The sequence below is a fragment of the Trachypithecus francoisi genome, unplaced genomic scaffold (genome assembly GCF_009764315.1).
Source record: "Trachypithecus francoisi isolate TF-2019V2 unplaced genomic scaffold, Tfra_2.0 Lachesis_group10, whole genome shotgun sequence".
In the NCBI taxonomy this organism is placed as follows: domain Eukaryota; kingdom Metazoa; phylum Chordata; class Mammalia; order Primates; family Cercopithecidae; genus Trachypithecus; species Trachypithecus francoisi.
In genome coordinates this window covers 73,588,573-73,604,679 of record NW_022681455.1, presented here as the reverse complement: position 1 = coordinate 73,604,679, position 16,107 = coordinate 73,588,573, and the positions used below count along the sequence as shown (strand labels likewise).

General features: G+C 41.5%; 1 protein-coding gene across 1 annotated transcript in view; it reads left to right on the top strand.

Moving 5' to 3' along the window:
* Nucleotides 1–14,799, top strand: part of LOC117087470 (translation initiation factor IF-2-like) — a 33,899-nt gene extending 19,100 nt beyond the window's left edge. Inside the window, exon 3 of the transcript XR_004438822.1 lies at nt 14,502–14,799. The gene's annotated coding sequence lies outside the window, so the exon portion shown is untranslated. The remainder of the gene's footprint in view (nt 1–14,501) is intronic.
* Nucleotides 14,800–16,107: the final 1,308 nt, after the last annotated feature.

Sequence of the window (16,107 nt, the reverse complement as noted above, 5' to 3'; positions counted from 1 at the left end):
AAGGGGGTGTATGGGAAATCTCTCTGCCTTCCTCCTAATGTGGCTATGACCCTAAAACTGCTTTTAAAAAAATCTTAAAAAAATAAAAAATAAGGCGGGTGCAGTGGCTCATGCCTGTTATCCCAGCACTTCAGGAGGCTGAGGCATGTGGATCACGAGGTCAGGCATTTGAGACCAGCTTGGCCAACATAGTGAAACCCCATCTCTACTAAAAATACAAAAAATTAGCTGGGCATGGTGGTGGGTGCCTGTAATCCCAGGTACTCAGGAGGCTGAGGCAGGAGAATCACTTGAACCTGGTAGGTGGAGGTTGCAGTGAGCCGAGATCACACCACTGCACTCCAGCCTAGGTGACAGAGTGAGACTTCATCTCAAAAAAAAAAAAAAAAAAAATATATATATACACACACACACACACACACACACACATGTATATACATATACGCACACACATATATATATATAGGCCAGGGTTGGTTACTTGTGACTGTAATCTCAGCACTTTGGGAGGCTGAGGCGGGAGGATCCCTTGAGCCCAGGAGTTCAAGACCAGACTGGGCAATATAGTGAGACCCTGTCTACAAAAGATGAAAATATTAGCCAGGCAGGGTGGTGTGCACCTGTAGTCCCAGCTGGAAGTTTAAAGCAGGAGGATCGCTTGAGCCTGGGAATTTGAGGCTTCTGTGAGGTATGATCACAGCACTGCACTCCGGCCTGAGCAAGACAGCAAGACCCATCAGAAAGACAGGACAGGACAGGACAGGACTGGACAAGACAAGACAAAGAAAGAGAGAAAGAAAAGAAAAAAGTGATAGTGTAATATTTGGATAGAAATGAATGATGAAGATTTGGGAGATATCCTTTCCTCTTATATTGTTTTTTAAGAGCTTCTGGAGATAGTTGAACTTATTGGCAAGGAAGACGGGTGTCCTGATAACTAGTTACCTGTTTTCCACCAGGACAGCATTTGCTTCTTTAGGTGATAACGGTGGCTGTTAATCCAAAAGTGAACAGCAGAGGGCAGCTTGTGCCCAAAAATGACATCTCTCTTTTGCTGTCTCCGGCAAGCTCTATGAATTTGGGGCCAGGGATTATAATAAAATTCATGTAGAGTGCATTAATACTGCAATCCGTGGGTGCAGCTCAGGATTGCTATTTGTTTTTGACACACACACAGGTATGCATTTTTGAGACGGAGTCTCCCTCTGACACCCAGGCTGGAGTGCAATGATGTGATCTCAGCTCACTGCAACCTCTGCCTTCCGGGTTGAAGCGATTCTCCTGCCTCAGCCTCCTGAGTAGCTGGGATTACAGGCACGCACCACCACGCCTGGCTAATTTTTGTATTTTTGGTAAAGACAGGGGTTTCACCATGTTGCCCAGGCTGGTCTTGAACTCCTGACCTCAGGTGATCCACCCACCTTGGCCTCCCAAAGTGCTGATATCATAGGCATGAGCCACTGCGCCCAGCCTGTTTTTGATCTATATATGTTTTTTAAAAATTATAAACCACATACGTGGTTAAAATATTAGATCTATACAAGAATTTACAAAAGATTCCTTAGAGTCGCCACATGACCCGATGCAATCAGGCCCCCCTTTTACTTCTCTGTCTTTGAATCCTATACACTTCTTGGCCCCAGCCCATCCTCAGAAACTGTTCTTAACTATTCCCTCACCCTGGAAGACTCCTCTCCAGATATCAGTGAGGCTCATTTCCTCACCTGCTTCAGATCTTCACTCGGTCAGCTCCTTATAGAGGTTTCATCTGGCCTTCTCATTTACTATTATAACCCCTCTCAACACTCTCCATCCTCATTTGAAAGGTTCCTGGATCATAGTGTTATACATAGTGTTACTGTTTCTCCAGAGCAACTCATCACTCTTGTTCAATCTGTTACACTTAGTAATTAAAAAAAATAAAATAATTCTATGGTTGGGCATGGTGGCTCACGCCTGTCATTCCAGCACTTTGGGAGGTCGAAGTGGAAGGATTGTTTGAGCCCAGGAGTTGGAGACCAGCCTGGGCAATAAGACCTCATCTTTACCACAAACAAGTAAAAAATCAGGTGGCACAGTGGAGTGGGCTTGCAGTCCCAGCTACTTAGGAGGCTGAGTGGGGAAAATTGCCTGAGCCTGGGAGGTTGAGGCTGCAGTGAGCTATGATTGCGCCATTGCACTCCAGCCTGGGTGACAATGCAAGACCCTATCTCAAAAAAAACAAAACAATATTCTGTCTCTTACCTCTAGAATGTAAGCTTCGTGAGGGCAGACACATTTTTTCATTTTTTATTTTTTTCATTTTATTTCATCAGTGCCTAGACAATCCTAGCATATAATAATAGGCTTAATAAATATTTGTCAAATGGAGCTACATCACAGCTCTGCTTATGAAAGACACTGACCTTAATGAGGATGTGATACAATGAATTGGCATCTTTTACTAGCTCATGCATAATTCTGGGATTTGGCAACTAGGGGTGGGCTCAGGTGGTTGGCTTTTCTGTTCTAGACCAGGCTTGGCTGATCTTAACTGGGCTTGCTCATGCTTCTAAGGTCAGCTGAGGCACCTCAGTTTTCCTCCACGTGGCCTCTCATTCTATAGCAGTCTGGCTTGGGCTCATTCACATGGTGGCCTCAGGCTTCCAAGCACAGCAAAGGAGGCAATTCCAATGTTCAAGCCTCTGTTGCATTACATTTCCCATTCTCTCCTTGGCCTAAGCAAGGCCCATGACTAACCCAGATTCATGGAGGTAGGAGCTGCTAAGTAACATTGTAAAGGGGAGTGCATACAAAGATGAGAAGAATTAGGGGATATTTTTGCAATCCACCATGATAAGTATGATTCAGTTGCTGTAGAAAACAGAGTAAAATCCCACCAAGAGCATATTCAGGTGCCTGTTTCTTTGCCTTATTATTCACTGTGTATTATTACATTAAAAAAAACTTCACTAATCAGATAGATGAAAAGTAGTGTCTTATTTGCTCAGAGAACTTAAAAGACATCAGCGTAGCTGGTGAGAAGCAGAGCTTGACCTCAAAATGCAGGTTCTTGCTTATACACTGTGGTTGGGAATGTAAACTAGTTCAGCCACTGTAGAAAGTAGTCTGGAGATTTCTCAATGAACTTAAAACAGAACTACCATTTGACCCAGCAATCCCATAACTGGGTATATAGCCAACAGAAAACAAATCATTCTATCAAAAAAGCACATGGACTCTCACATGTTGATTGCAGCGCTATCCACAATAGCAAAGACATGGAATCAGCCTAGGTGCCCATCAGTGGTGGATTGGATAAAGAAATTGTGGTGTATATATACCATGGAATACTACACAGCCATAAAGAACCCAGTCATTTCATTTGCAGCAACATGGGTACTGCTGGAGGCCATTATCCTAAGTGAATTAATGCAAGAATAGAAAACCAAAGACTACATGTTCTCACTTATAAGTGGAAGCTAAATGTTGGGTACTCATGGACATAAAGATGGAAACAACAGACACTGCGGGCTACTAGAGTGGGGAGGAAGAGATGGGGGGAGGCGTTGAACAACTATTGAATACTATGCTCACTACCTGGGTGATGGGATTGAGCATACTGCAACCCTCAGCATCATGCAATGTACTAACACAACAAGACTGCAAATGTACCCCCTGAAACTAAAATAAAAGGTGAAATTATTTAAAAAATATTGCAGATTCTCACTTGGCTTGCCATGCTTTCTCACTGTAGGCAGGGCATCAAGACCTGTCCGTGACTCCAGGCTGGGTCCTGTGACTTGCTTTGGCCAATGTGGTATTTGCAGATGTGATGCAAACAGAGCCTTGAAATAGGCTTGCATGCTGGCACTTGCTGTCTCTTGTCCCTCTGCCCTCACCGTGAGAACATGCCCAGACTTGTGTGCTGGAGCATGAGAGACACTTGCAGGAGAGCTGAAGCAGCCCAGCCGCCCCGCAGAGGCCAGTCCAGGTGCCTGGATAGCCAGCTGACACCTGGACATGAGAGCAAGCCAGTCAGGATCAGCAGAGCCACATGGCTGACCATCAGCTGCCCCAAGATGTGTGCATTGATAGCTTTCATCTCACTGGTCTCCCCAGAGGACCTGTGAGTTTAGAGCAGAGAACTATGGCATCCCACAACTCTAGATGGTGGAGAAGCCTAATTCAATCCCAGCATCCTCAGGCCCTGGGGACTCCTTGTTGTTGTACTTGGACCTATGAATTTGCACACTCTCCTGGGGCATCTTTGTAAAACTGTTTATCCCTTCTGATCTCTTGTAGTTTCCTTAGCTGGAGTGTTCTGATGGTGCAGAGGCTGTTGGGCTGGGTTAGAAAAATCTTCATAATTGTCAACACGCTGGCCAGAGTCAGACCCCGATATCTGATGGAAAGGGTCATGAATGGCAGAAAAGGAAGCTGGCTGCATTTACCCAGAGCCTGCCTGAGATGATGGATGAGCGGCCCGGCAGGCCAGGAAGGATGGAGATGTTTCTATTTCTTAAGGCAGTGCATTTTCTCCTAGGGCACAGGACGAGTGGAAACAGGGTCAGAACAAATCACTTCACATTTTCTCTCTCTCGTTTTTTTTTTTTCCTTCTGATGAGAAATAACTCCTACTCCCAAGGCATGATAGACCAGTGAAACTGCATCAAAGCTACATTTATGCTCTGAACATTTTTTTCCATGAATTTTAATCTTATGGGTCTGTAACCTCTCTGAGAATCTGATGAAAGACATGGACCCATTCCCCAGAAAAATATTCATAAATACAATTTTTTTTACTTAAAATGTTAGGGGATTTACAGTTTCTCTGAAACGCACTCATGGAACCTAGATTAGGAGATTCTAAGAGAAGAAAGGAGGAAGGGAGGGAGGGGGAGACAGTGGTGAGGAGGGAGTTGGAAAAATGTGAGGAGAGTTTTGACACAAACATGTCAAGAAGTTTGAACCACAGATCCTCTGGCCCTAAATATGTCCCTTCTTCACTCTGTGCTAGTTCAAGGACCTATACTTTTCCTACAAATCACTTCTTTTAGTCAGTGATACCATATTCCATGCATCGTTCTGCAAACCTGCCTTTTCCCATCAAGTCTGCCTATTTCAGATCTATTCATATATGGTATATTTTGATCTAGTCTATTCACTTGAACTGCTAGACAGTATGTAGTATGAATTTACCTCTTTTAATGTATCCATTCTCTAATATTGGACATTTAAATAGTTTCCTGTTTCCTGTTACCGATGGAAATGTCCTTGTATGTTTCTCCTTGCACACAAGTGAGAGAAGTTTCTCTGTAGACTCTACTTAGAGTAGAATTGCTGGGTTGTAGGAAGTGAGCATTTCTTTTTCTGAGACAGAGTCTTGCTCTGTGGCTGAGGCTGGAGTGCAGTGGTGTGATCTTGGCTCACTGCAACCTCCACTTCTTGGGTTCAAACGATTCAGGAGTGAGCATTTCTTAAACATTTTTAGATACAATTATCTTGCTCTCTGTGGTCATTGCACAAATCTACAATAGTGTCTTGGGGTTGTGTTACCCATATCCTTACCAAGGCTTGTTATTTTCTGACTTTTATACATCTAAAAAATGAATCTCATGGGCTTAAAATGATGTGTGTATATTTTTTAAATGTGTGTTTAAAATGTTTAAAATGTGTGTTTGCATTTATTTACTTTTTTATTTTTGGTGTTTGTGTGCCTCTTCTGCAAATTACCTATGTCCTTTGCCCATTTCCCTTCCCCTGCTAGCATATTGAAGGTGAAGTCTTTCTAGGTCTTGGTTTTGGTTTTTAAAATTTGGCCATAGCCCTACCTCCTCAAAACTTGGTTAAAAAAAAAATGACATGCATGGGAGATGAAGAAGTCAGAACTTGAATTTAGGGTATTCCAGTTTCAGTCCTGGCTCTGATGCTAACTGGCTGTGTGAATTTGGGCAAGTTATTTAGCCTCTGTAAGCCTCAGCTTCCTGACCTGGAGAATGGGGATAACCATCTCTACTTCTCAAAGTCAATGACAGGCTTAGATACACTGGTGCCTATGAGTGGTCAGTAAATAATAGTTGAGTTGAAGAACCCAGATAAAGTTCTTATCATGTCCAGACACCTTCACATATAGCTCTGAACAGGCCTAAAGCACAGCCTACATGAAGGAATTCAGTTATCACAGTGGGACACAGCCCTCCCATAGGACAGTTCTGCTGTCTGCCAGGTGGCCCTAGAGCTGACACACAGTTCTGGAGACCTGTGGGTCTCTGTTCTAGGGAAGCCCCCTCCCCACTTTCTCTGCTACTTCTAGAGAGGTCTCAGGGGACATCATTAACCTCACATCAGAACGGTAGTGCCTCTGGAACGCCAAACCAGCATCTATAACCTCCCTTAATGCCCACTAAGGAAACCAAACCATTTGGAATTAATAATAATAACAAAAGAAACAGCAATAGCTCATCATTCTTGAATGCTACCTGAATAGATATAAAGCACTTAGAACATTGCCTAACACATAGGAAGCACTATCTATTATCTATCATCATCATTATTACATAGTGATGATGATGATATACTAGGCATTGAGTTAAGCATAATGAACATTAATTTGTTTAACCTCATAACTGTAAAGATTTTTGGTTAATTCTCATAAGTATAAGTGCTGGGGCTGGGCCCCCCTCCCAGCGCTTTTCTAAGTTCTTTCTCTAAGCACACAGATGTTGTACTAGGGGAGAAGGATTTTTTTCCTTAAGATGATAGTAATACTTCATGTAGTATTTGTTCATCAATTAACAGCTTACAAAGTGCTTCCATATGCATGCATTCTTTCAGTGCTCACAAAATCCTTGTGCAGGAGTATCTTATCTCCCTTTTAAAACAGCCCTCTCTCAGCTTCCAGGAGCCACATATCCTGGTTTCCTTCCTCTATCATTGTCCACTTCTTTCCAATCTTCTTTTGCTTGATCCTCCTCTTTTCTCCGATCTCCACATGTAAGCGTTTCTTAGAAGATCTGATGCCTGGGTTCCACGTGCAGAAATTCTAGTTTATTAATGGTTAATTTGCTTAGGCAGCAGCACTTTTTTGGTGGGTGCAAATTATTATTATTATTATTTTTCACAGAGCAGTATGAACATTTATTTGTACAAATTTATGGGCCAACACTCTCACTACTCCTACTCAACATAGTGTCAGAGGTGTTTGAACCAGAGTAACTCCATCTTAAATAGGAGCTGGCTAGAATGAGGCTGAGAGACCTACTGGGCTGGATTCCCAGACAGTTAAGGCATTTAAGTCACAGGATGAGATATGAGGTTGGCACAAAATACAGATCATAAAGACCTTGCTGATAAAACAGGTTGCAGCAAAGAAGTCAGCTAAAACCTACCAAAATCAAGATGCCCACGAGGGTGACCTCTGTCCTCACTGCTACACTCCCAACAGCGCCATGATAGTTTACAAATTCTATGGCAATGTGAGGAAGTTACCCTATATGGTGTAAAAAGGGGAGGCATGAATAATCCACCCCTTGTTTAGCATCAAGAAATAACTATAAAAATGGGCAACCAGCAGCCCCCAGGGCTGCTCTGTCTTTGGAGTAGCCATTCTTTTTTTCTTTCACTTTCCTGATAAATTTGCTTTCACTTTGTGCACTTGCCCTGAGTTTTTTCTTCCGCAAGATCCAAAAACCCTCTCTTGGGATATGGATTGGGACCGCTTTCCAATAACAATAGTACTGGAAATCCTAACCAGAGCAATCAAGCAAGAGACAGAAAAAGTAATCCAAACAGGGAAAGAATATGTCAAATTATATCTCTTCCCTGATGATATAATTCTATATCTAGAAAATCCTAAAGTCTCTACCAAAAGGCTCCTAGGATGGATAAACGACCTCAGTAAAGTTTCAGGATACGGAAATCAATGTGCAAACATCAGTAGCATTTCTACACATCAATAATGATCAAGCTGAGATCCAAATCAAGAATGCAACCCCATTTATAATGACCACACAAAAAATAACCTATCTGTCTGGGAATTCCTCTAACCAAGGAGGAGAAAGATCTCTACAAGGAGAACTACAAAATACTGCTGAAAGAAATCATAAATGACACACAAATGGAAAAACATTCCATGCTCATGGACTGGAAGAATCAATATTGTTAAAATGGCCATACTGCCCAAAACAGTCTATGGATTCAATGTTATTTCTATCAAACTATCAAAGCCATTCTTCACAGAATTAGAAGGAACTATTCTACAGCTCACATGGAGCCAAAAAAAAAAAAAAAAAAAAAAAGCCCCAATAGCCAAAGCAATCCTTAGCAAAAAGAACAAAGCTGAAGGTATCATAGTCCTGGACTGAAACTATACTCTAAGGCTACAGTAACAAAAACAGCATGGAAGTGGTATGAAAATAGAAACGTAGACCAATGGAACAGGATAGAGAACCCAGAAATAAAGCCACACATTTACAACCAACTGACCTTTGACAAAGTTGATAAAGATAAACAATCGAGAAAGGACACTCTATTCAGTAAATGGTGTTGGGATAACTGGCTAGCCATATGCAAAAGAATGAAACTGGACCTCTGTCACCACAAAATTAACTCAGGATAGGTTAAAGACTTATATGTAATACCTGAGACTAAAAATTCTAGAAGAAAATGTAGGAAACACCAGTTTGGACATTGGTCTTGGGAAATAATTTATGGCTAAGTCCTCAAAAGCAACTTGCAACAAAAACAAAAATTGGCAAATGGAATCTAATTAAATGAAAGAGCTTCTGCACAGGAAAAGAAACTGTCAACAGAGTAAAAAGACAACCTGGAGAACAGGAGAAAATATTAACAAACTATGCATCCAAAAGAAGTGTAATATGGAACTTAAACAATTCAACCAGCAAAAACACAAATGACCCCATTAAAAAGTGAGCAAAAGACATGAACGGATTTCTTAAAAGAGGTGGGCAGATCACCTGAGGTCAGGAGTTCAAGACCAGCCTGGCCAACATCGTGAAACCCCGTCTCCACTAAAAATACAAAAATTAGCCAGACGTGTTGGTATGTGTCTGTAATCCCAGCAACTTGGGAGGCTGAGGCAGGAGAATCGTTTGCACCCACGGGGCAGAGATTGCAGTGAGCCATGATTACGCCATTGCACTCCAGCCTGGGCAACAAGAGCAAAACCCTATCTAAAACAAAACAAAACAGACATACAAGCAGTCAACAAACAAAAAAATGCTCAGCATTTCTAATCATCAGAGAAATACAAATCAAAACCACAGTAAGAAACCAATTAACAGCTCACAGCAGTCGGAATGGCTTTTATTAAAAGTGAAAAGATAATAGATGTTGGTGAGGCTGTGGAGAAAAGGGAATGTTAGTTAATGTAAGTTAGTTAATGTAAGTAAGTAAGTTAGTTCAGCCACCATGGAAAGCAGTTTGGAGATTTCTCAAAGAACTTAAAACAGAACTACCATTCGACCCAGCAATCTCATTACTGGGTATATACCCAAAGGAAAACAAATTGTTCTATCAAAAAGACACCTACACTCGTGGGTTCATCACAGCAGTATTCACAAGAGCAAAGTCATGGAATCAATGTAGGTGCCCATCAATGGTGGACTGAATGAAGAAAATGTATGCACCATGGAGTACTGTGCAGCCATACAAACAAACAAAATCACGTCCTTTGCAGCAACGTGGATTCAGCTGGAGGCCATTATCCTAAGCGAATTAACGCAAGAACAGAAGACCAAAGACTGCATGTTCTCAGTCATAAGTGGGAGCTAAATAAATGTGCTCATAGATGTAAAGATGGCAACAATAGACACTGGGGACTACTTGGGGGGTGGAAAGAAGGGGTCAAGGGTAGAAAAACTAACTGGTAGGTACTGTGCTCACTACGTGGGTAATGGGATCTATCGTACCCCAAGCCTCAGCATCATGCAATATACCCACGTAGAAGAGCTGTACATGTACCCCGCAAATCTAAAATTGAAGGTGAAATTTAAAAAATTTAAAAATAAACAAATGTTTGGGCACATGTGCAATTTTGTTGCATGCGTAGGTTGCATAGTGGTCCAGTCAGGGCTTTTAGGTTCGTTATAACCCAATGAACATTGTTCTCGTTAAGCAATTTCTCATCATCCACCCCCCACCTCAGCTTTCACCCTTCCAAGTCTCCAGTGTGTATAATTTCACTTTCCACAGCCGTGTGTACACTTTTCTTTTTTTGGCACCTGCTTAGAGTGAGAACATGCAGCATTTGACTTTCTGTGCCTGGGTTGTTTCACTGAAGAAATAACCTCCAGTTTCGTCCATGTGGGGCAGCAGTACTTTTTAAAAAGCTCTGTAGGTAATTTATTGAGTGGCCAGGATCAAGAGTCATTGATTTATGGTTGCATGTGGTGGCTCACACCTGCATTTTGGGAGGCTGAGGTGGGATGATCACTTGAGGCTAGGAGTTCAAGTCCAGCCTGGTCAACATAGCAAGACCCCATATCTATAAAAAAAAAAAAAAAGGATAAATTAGCCAGGCGTGGTGGTGTGTGACTGTAGTCCCAGCCACTCAGGAGGCTGAGGTAGGAGGATCGTTTGAGCTTATGAGTTTGAGGCTGCAGTGAGCTATGATTGTGCCACTGTACTCCAGCCTGGGCAACAGAGTGAGATCCTGTCTCTAAAAAGAGAAAAGAAAAGAAAAGAAAGAAAAGAACCACTGATCTTTATGTTGGTAACCTTCCCTTTTCAATCTCTGTAGCAGACCTCTCCTTTGGGCTCCAGAGTTTACTTGGCATTCTTACTTGGTTGTCTCTCAAGAATCTCAAAGATTATGTTCGTCATGGAGAGTTTGACTCCCCAACTCTGCTAACCCATTTATCCCATGATTTTCATCATCTTAGAAAACAGCATTATCATTATTCCAACTGCTTAAGCCAAAGCCCCAGGAGTTATTTATTTATTTATTTTTTAAATAGAGTCTTGCTCTGTTGCCCAGACCAGAGTGCTGTGGTGCAATCAAGACTCACTGCAGCCTCAACCTCCTGGGAGGAGTTATCTTTGATCCCTCCCTTTCCCTTGTCTCCTTCCCATCCATCAGTGGTTCCTGCTGACTCTACTTCCAAAGCTCATCCATGCCTCTGCATGTGCTTGGTATCGCCTTACACAAAGTCACCAGCATTATCTCTTGCCTGGATTATCTATAGCCATAATCTCCCACCCAACTTCCTTGTTTTCATTCTAGTGCTTGCCCAAACCCATTCTCTACAGAGTGATCAGATTGATCTTTCAAAAGTGAGGATGAGATCAGTTTGTCCCACTTAATTGTTTCTCGAGTGCGAAACACCTGTTGATACTTCTTCAGTGTCCTGTGGGATTTGGCTCCGGCTTTTCTCACCAGACTCTCTTGGGTCCTTTCTTCTATCTTTCTCACTTAGCTCCAGCTGCCCTGCCATCTTCTAGTTCCTGGAGCACTACAAACCTTTTTCTGCACCACAGCCCCTGCTGTTCTAATTACATTGATCATTCTGATTCCAGGCTTCTCTTTATGTCCCAGCATGTCAAACATCACTACCCTTGTCTAAAACAATTTTCCATAGTCTTGATTATAGAACCGTTGTTCTTTTACTTTATCACTTTGGTTACTTGAAGACTTTTTGTCTTCTTATTCAACTGTTTGTTATACATTCCATAAAGGCAAGGACCATGGTTGTGTTGTCAGATTTAGTAAAACAACAGAAAACAAAATAGCAGCAAAGACTAAACAAACAAAAACCCAGGACATCCAGTTAAATTGGAATTTCAGATAAACAACAAAATAATTTTATTTTATTTATTTATTTTGAGACGGAGTTTTGCTCTTGTTGCCCAGCTGGAGTGCAGTGGTGGGACCTCGGCTCACTACAGCCTCCGCCTCCTGAGTTCAAGCAATTCTCCTGCCTCAGCCTTCTGAGTAGATGGGATTATAGGTGCCTGCCACCATGCCTGGCTAATTTTTGTATTTTTTTGTAGAGACGGGGTTTCACTGTGTTGGCCAGGCTGGTCTCAAACTGCTGACCTCAGGTAATCTACCTACCTTGGCCTCCCAAACTGCTGGGATTATAGGCATGAGCCACCATGCTGGGTCAATAATTTTATATTATAAATATGTCCCCAATACACTTATATTATAAACAAAATAATTTTGTATTATAAGTACATCCCCAATATACATTATACTTACATACATTAGGTAATTAATAGTGTGAGCCACATGTTGTATAAATGAATTCAGAATAAGCAGCAGAGCTGGGAAAAGAACCACTGCCATCTTTTCCTCCCTTTTTTTTTTTTTTTTTTTTTTTTTTGAGACAGAGTCTCACTCTGTCGTCCAGACTGGAGTACAGTGGTGCGATTTCAGCTCACTGCAACCTCCTCTTCCCAGTTCAAACGATTCTTGTGCCTCAGCCTCCCAAGTAGCTGGGACTACAGGTGTAAGCCACCACTCCTGGCTAATTTTTGTATTTTTAGTAAAGATACGGTTTCACCATGTTGGCCAGGCTGGTCTCGGACTCCTGACCTCAAGTGACCCACACCTCTTTTGAAAAGTGTCTGTTCATGTCTTTTGTCCACTTTTTAATGGGGTCATTTGTTTTTTTGCAATCCGCCTGCCTCAGCCTCCCAAAGTGTTGGGATTACATGGGTGAGCCACCATGCTCGGCCCCCCTTCATCTTTATAGTCACACTCACCTCCACTCTCTCCATCATCCCTTACCTCTAGCAATCATTGATGCATTTTTCATGTCTAAAATTTTGTCTTTTGGGGGATGTTATATAAATAGAATCATACACTATGTGACTTTTTGAGTGTAGATTTCTTTTGTTGTTGTTCAGCATAAAGCCCTTGAGATCCATCGAAGTTTTTATGTGTATCAGTAGTTTATTCCTTTTTATTACTGAGTAGGATTCCATGACATAGGTGTACCACAGTTTCTTTAACCACTCCCCATCAAGGAGCATATTGGTTGTTTCCAGTTTTTGGCTACTACAAATAAAGTTGCTATGAACAATCATAGATCAGTTTTTGTGTGGGCATAAGTTTTCATTTCTTTGGGGTAATGCCCAGGGGTGCAATTGCTGGATCATATAGTAAGTGTATCTTTTTTTTTTTTTTTTTTAAGAAAGTGGCAAGTATTTTTCCAGAGTGGCTATACCATTTTATACTCCAGTAACATACAAGAAATCTAGTTTCTCCACATCCTTGCTAGTATTTGATACTGTCACTGTTTTTTTATTTCAGATGTTCTAATAGGTGAGTAATGGTAACTCACTGTGGTTTTAATTGGAATTTTCATAATGGCTAATGGTGTTGAACATCGTTTCCTGTGCTTGTTTGCCATTTGTATATCCTCCTTGGTGAAATGCGCCTTTTGCCCATTTTCTTTTCTTTTTCTTTTGAGAAGGAGTCTCGCTCTGTCGCCAGGCTGGAGTGCATGGTGCAATCTCGGCTCACTGCAACCTCCACCTCCTGCGCTCAAGCGATTCTCCTGCCTCAGCTTCCTGAGTACCTGGGACTACAGGCGCAAGCCATCACGCCCTGTTAATTTTTGTATTTTTAGTAGATACAGGGTTTCACCATGCTGGCCAGGATGGTCTTAATCTCTTGACCTTGTGATCTGCCCGCCTCAGTCTCCCAAAGTGCTGGGATTATAGGCGTGAGCCACCGTGCCCGGCTGCCCATTTTCTAATTGAATTATTATTATTTATTTACTGTTCAGTTTTGAGAGTTCTTTATTCCAAAGTGGCCTTCTGTTAGATATGTGATTTGCAAATAATTTCTTCCAGTTTATAGCTTATCTTTTTATCCTTTTAATGAAGTCTTTTACAGAGTAAAAGTTTTTCATTTTGAAGTCCAATTTATCAATTTATTCTTTTATGAATTACACTTTTGGTGTCATGTTTAAGAGTTCTTCATGTGCTCCAAGGATTTCCCCTTTTGTTATCTTCTAAAATATTTATAGTTTTACATTTTATGTTGAAGCCTATGATCCATTTTCAATTAGTTAGTTTTTATATAAGGTGTGAGATGTAGGTCAGGATACTTAAAATTTTTTTTTTGCTTTAGCACCATTTGGAAAAAATATTACGCTTCTTATATTGAATTGCTTTTGCATCTTTGTAAAACATCAGTTGGTTGATGCAAAAGCAGACGGGTGTTAAAAAATCAGTTGGTTGCACTCGTGTGGCATTATTTCTAGGTTTTTCATTCTATTCCATTGATCTCTGTGTCTTTCCCTCTGCCAGTATTACATAGTCTTTATTACTGTGGCTACAGCTATTCATACTTATTTATTTATTCATATATATATTTTGAGACAGGGTTTTATTCCTGTCACTCAGGCTGGAGTGCAATGGTGCAATCTTGGCTCACTGCAACCTCTGCCTCCCAGACTCAAGTGATCCTCCTGCCTCAGCCTCTCAAGTAGCTGGGACTACAGGTTCACACCACTGTACACGTCTAATTTTTCTTCTTGTATTTTTAGATACAAGAAGATTTTAGAGACAGGAATTCACCATGTTGCCCAAGCCGGTCTTGAACTCCTGGCCTCAAGCAATCCACCCGCCTCAGCCTCCCAAAGAGCTGGGGTTACAGGTGTGAACCCCTACGCCTGGCCTTACTGTAGCTACATCTAGTAAGTCCTGATGTGAGGAAGAGTGATTCCTCTGAGTTTATCAATGTCTTTTGAAAATTGTTTTGGTTATTCTAGCGCCTTTGCCTTTCCATATAAATTTCAGAATAATTTCGTCTGTATCTGTAGAAAATTTTGCTGAACTTTTGACAGGAATTCTGTTACATTTGCAACTCAATTTGGGGAGATTTGGCATCTTTACTGAGTCTTCTACTCATGAACACATTAGGTTTCTCTGTATATTTAGATCTTTGATTTAATAGTTTTTGGCATGTAATTCCTAAACTTATTTATTTAGATTTACACATAATTGTTTCATCTTTTGAGCAATTATAAAAGGCATTGTATTTTTAATTTCAGTTTTCATGTGTTCATTGTTAATACATAAATACAGAAATAATTTTGTGTCTTTCTCTTGTATCCTGTGAACTTGCAGAACTTATTTATTTATTTATTTATGTATTTATTTATTTATTTATTTATTTTTGAGATGGAGTTTTGCTCTTCTTGCCCAGGCTGGAGTGCAATGGTGCGGTCTCAGCTCACTATAACCTCCGCCTCCCGGGTTCGAGTGATTCTCCTGTCTCAGCTTCCCAAGTGGCTGGGATTACAGGTTCCCACAACCACACCTGGCTAATTTTTGTATTTTTAGTAGAGACAGGGTTTCCCCATGTTGGCTAGGCTGGTCTCAAACTCCTGACCTCAGGTGATCCGCCCACCTCGGCCTCCCAAAGTGCTGGGATTACAGGCTTGAGCCACTGCGCCCAGCCAGTTCCAATTGTTTTTCTATAGATTTCTTGGAATTTTCTGTGTAGACCGCCATGTCATTTGCAAATATGGACCATTCTTTTCCTTCCCTTTTTATTGGTGTGCTTTTTATTCTCTCTCTCTTTTTTGTTTTTTTAACCTTATTTCACTGGCTAGAACTTCCAGCACTATGTTGAATAGCAGTGGTGAGGGTGAATGCCCTCCTTTTTTTCCCAATTAGCTCATTTTTGTAAACACAGTTGTGCATGATGCAATGGAGAGACTAAGCATAGGTGTCAAAATCAATCTAATCCATGGTCAAACCAGATCTCACAACATACTATCTATATGATCTTAGAAAAGTGACTTTCTCTCTGTATGTTTCCTCACCTTCAAGGATTAGATAATAATACCTATGCCTGGGCTGGGCATGGTGGCTCATGCCTGTAATCCCAGCACTTTGGAAGGACAAGGCAGGTGGATCACCTGAGGTCAGGAATTCGAGACCAGCCTGGCCAACATGGTGAAACCCCGTCTCCACTAAAAATACAAAAAATTAGCTAGGTGTGGTGGCAGGCGCCTGTAATCCCAGCTACTCAGGAGGCCGAGGCAGGAGAATTGCTTGAATCTGGGAGTCAGAGGTTGCAGTGAGTCGAGGTTGCACCATTGCACTCCAGCCTGGGTGACACAGAGAAACTGTCTCAAACAACAA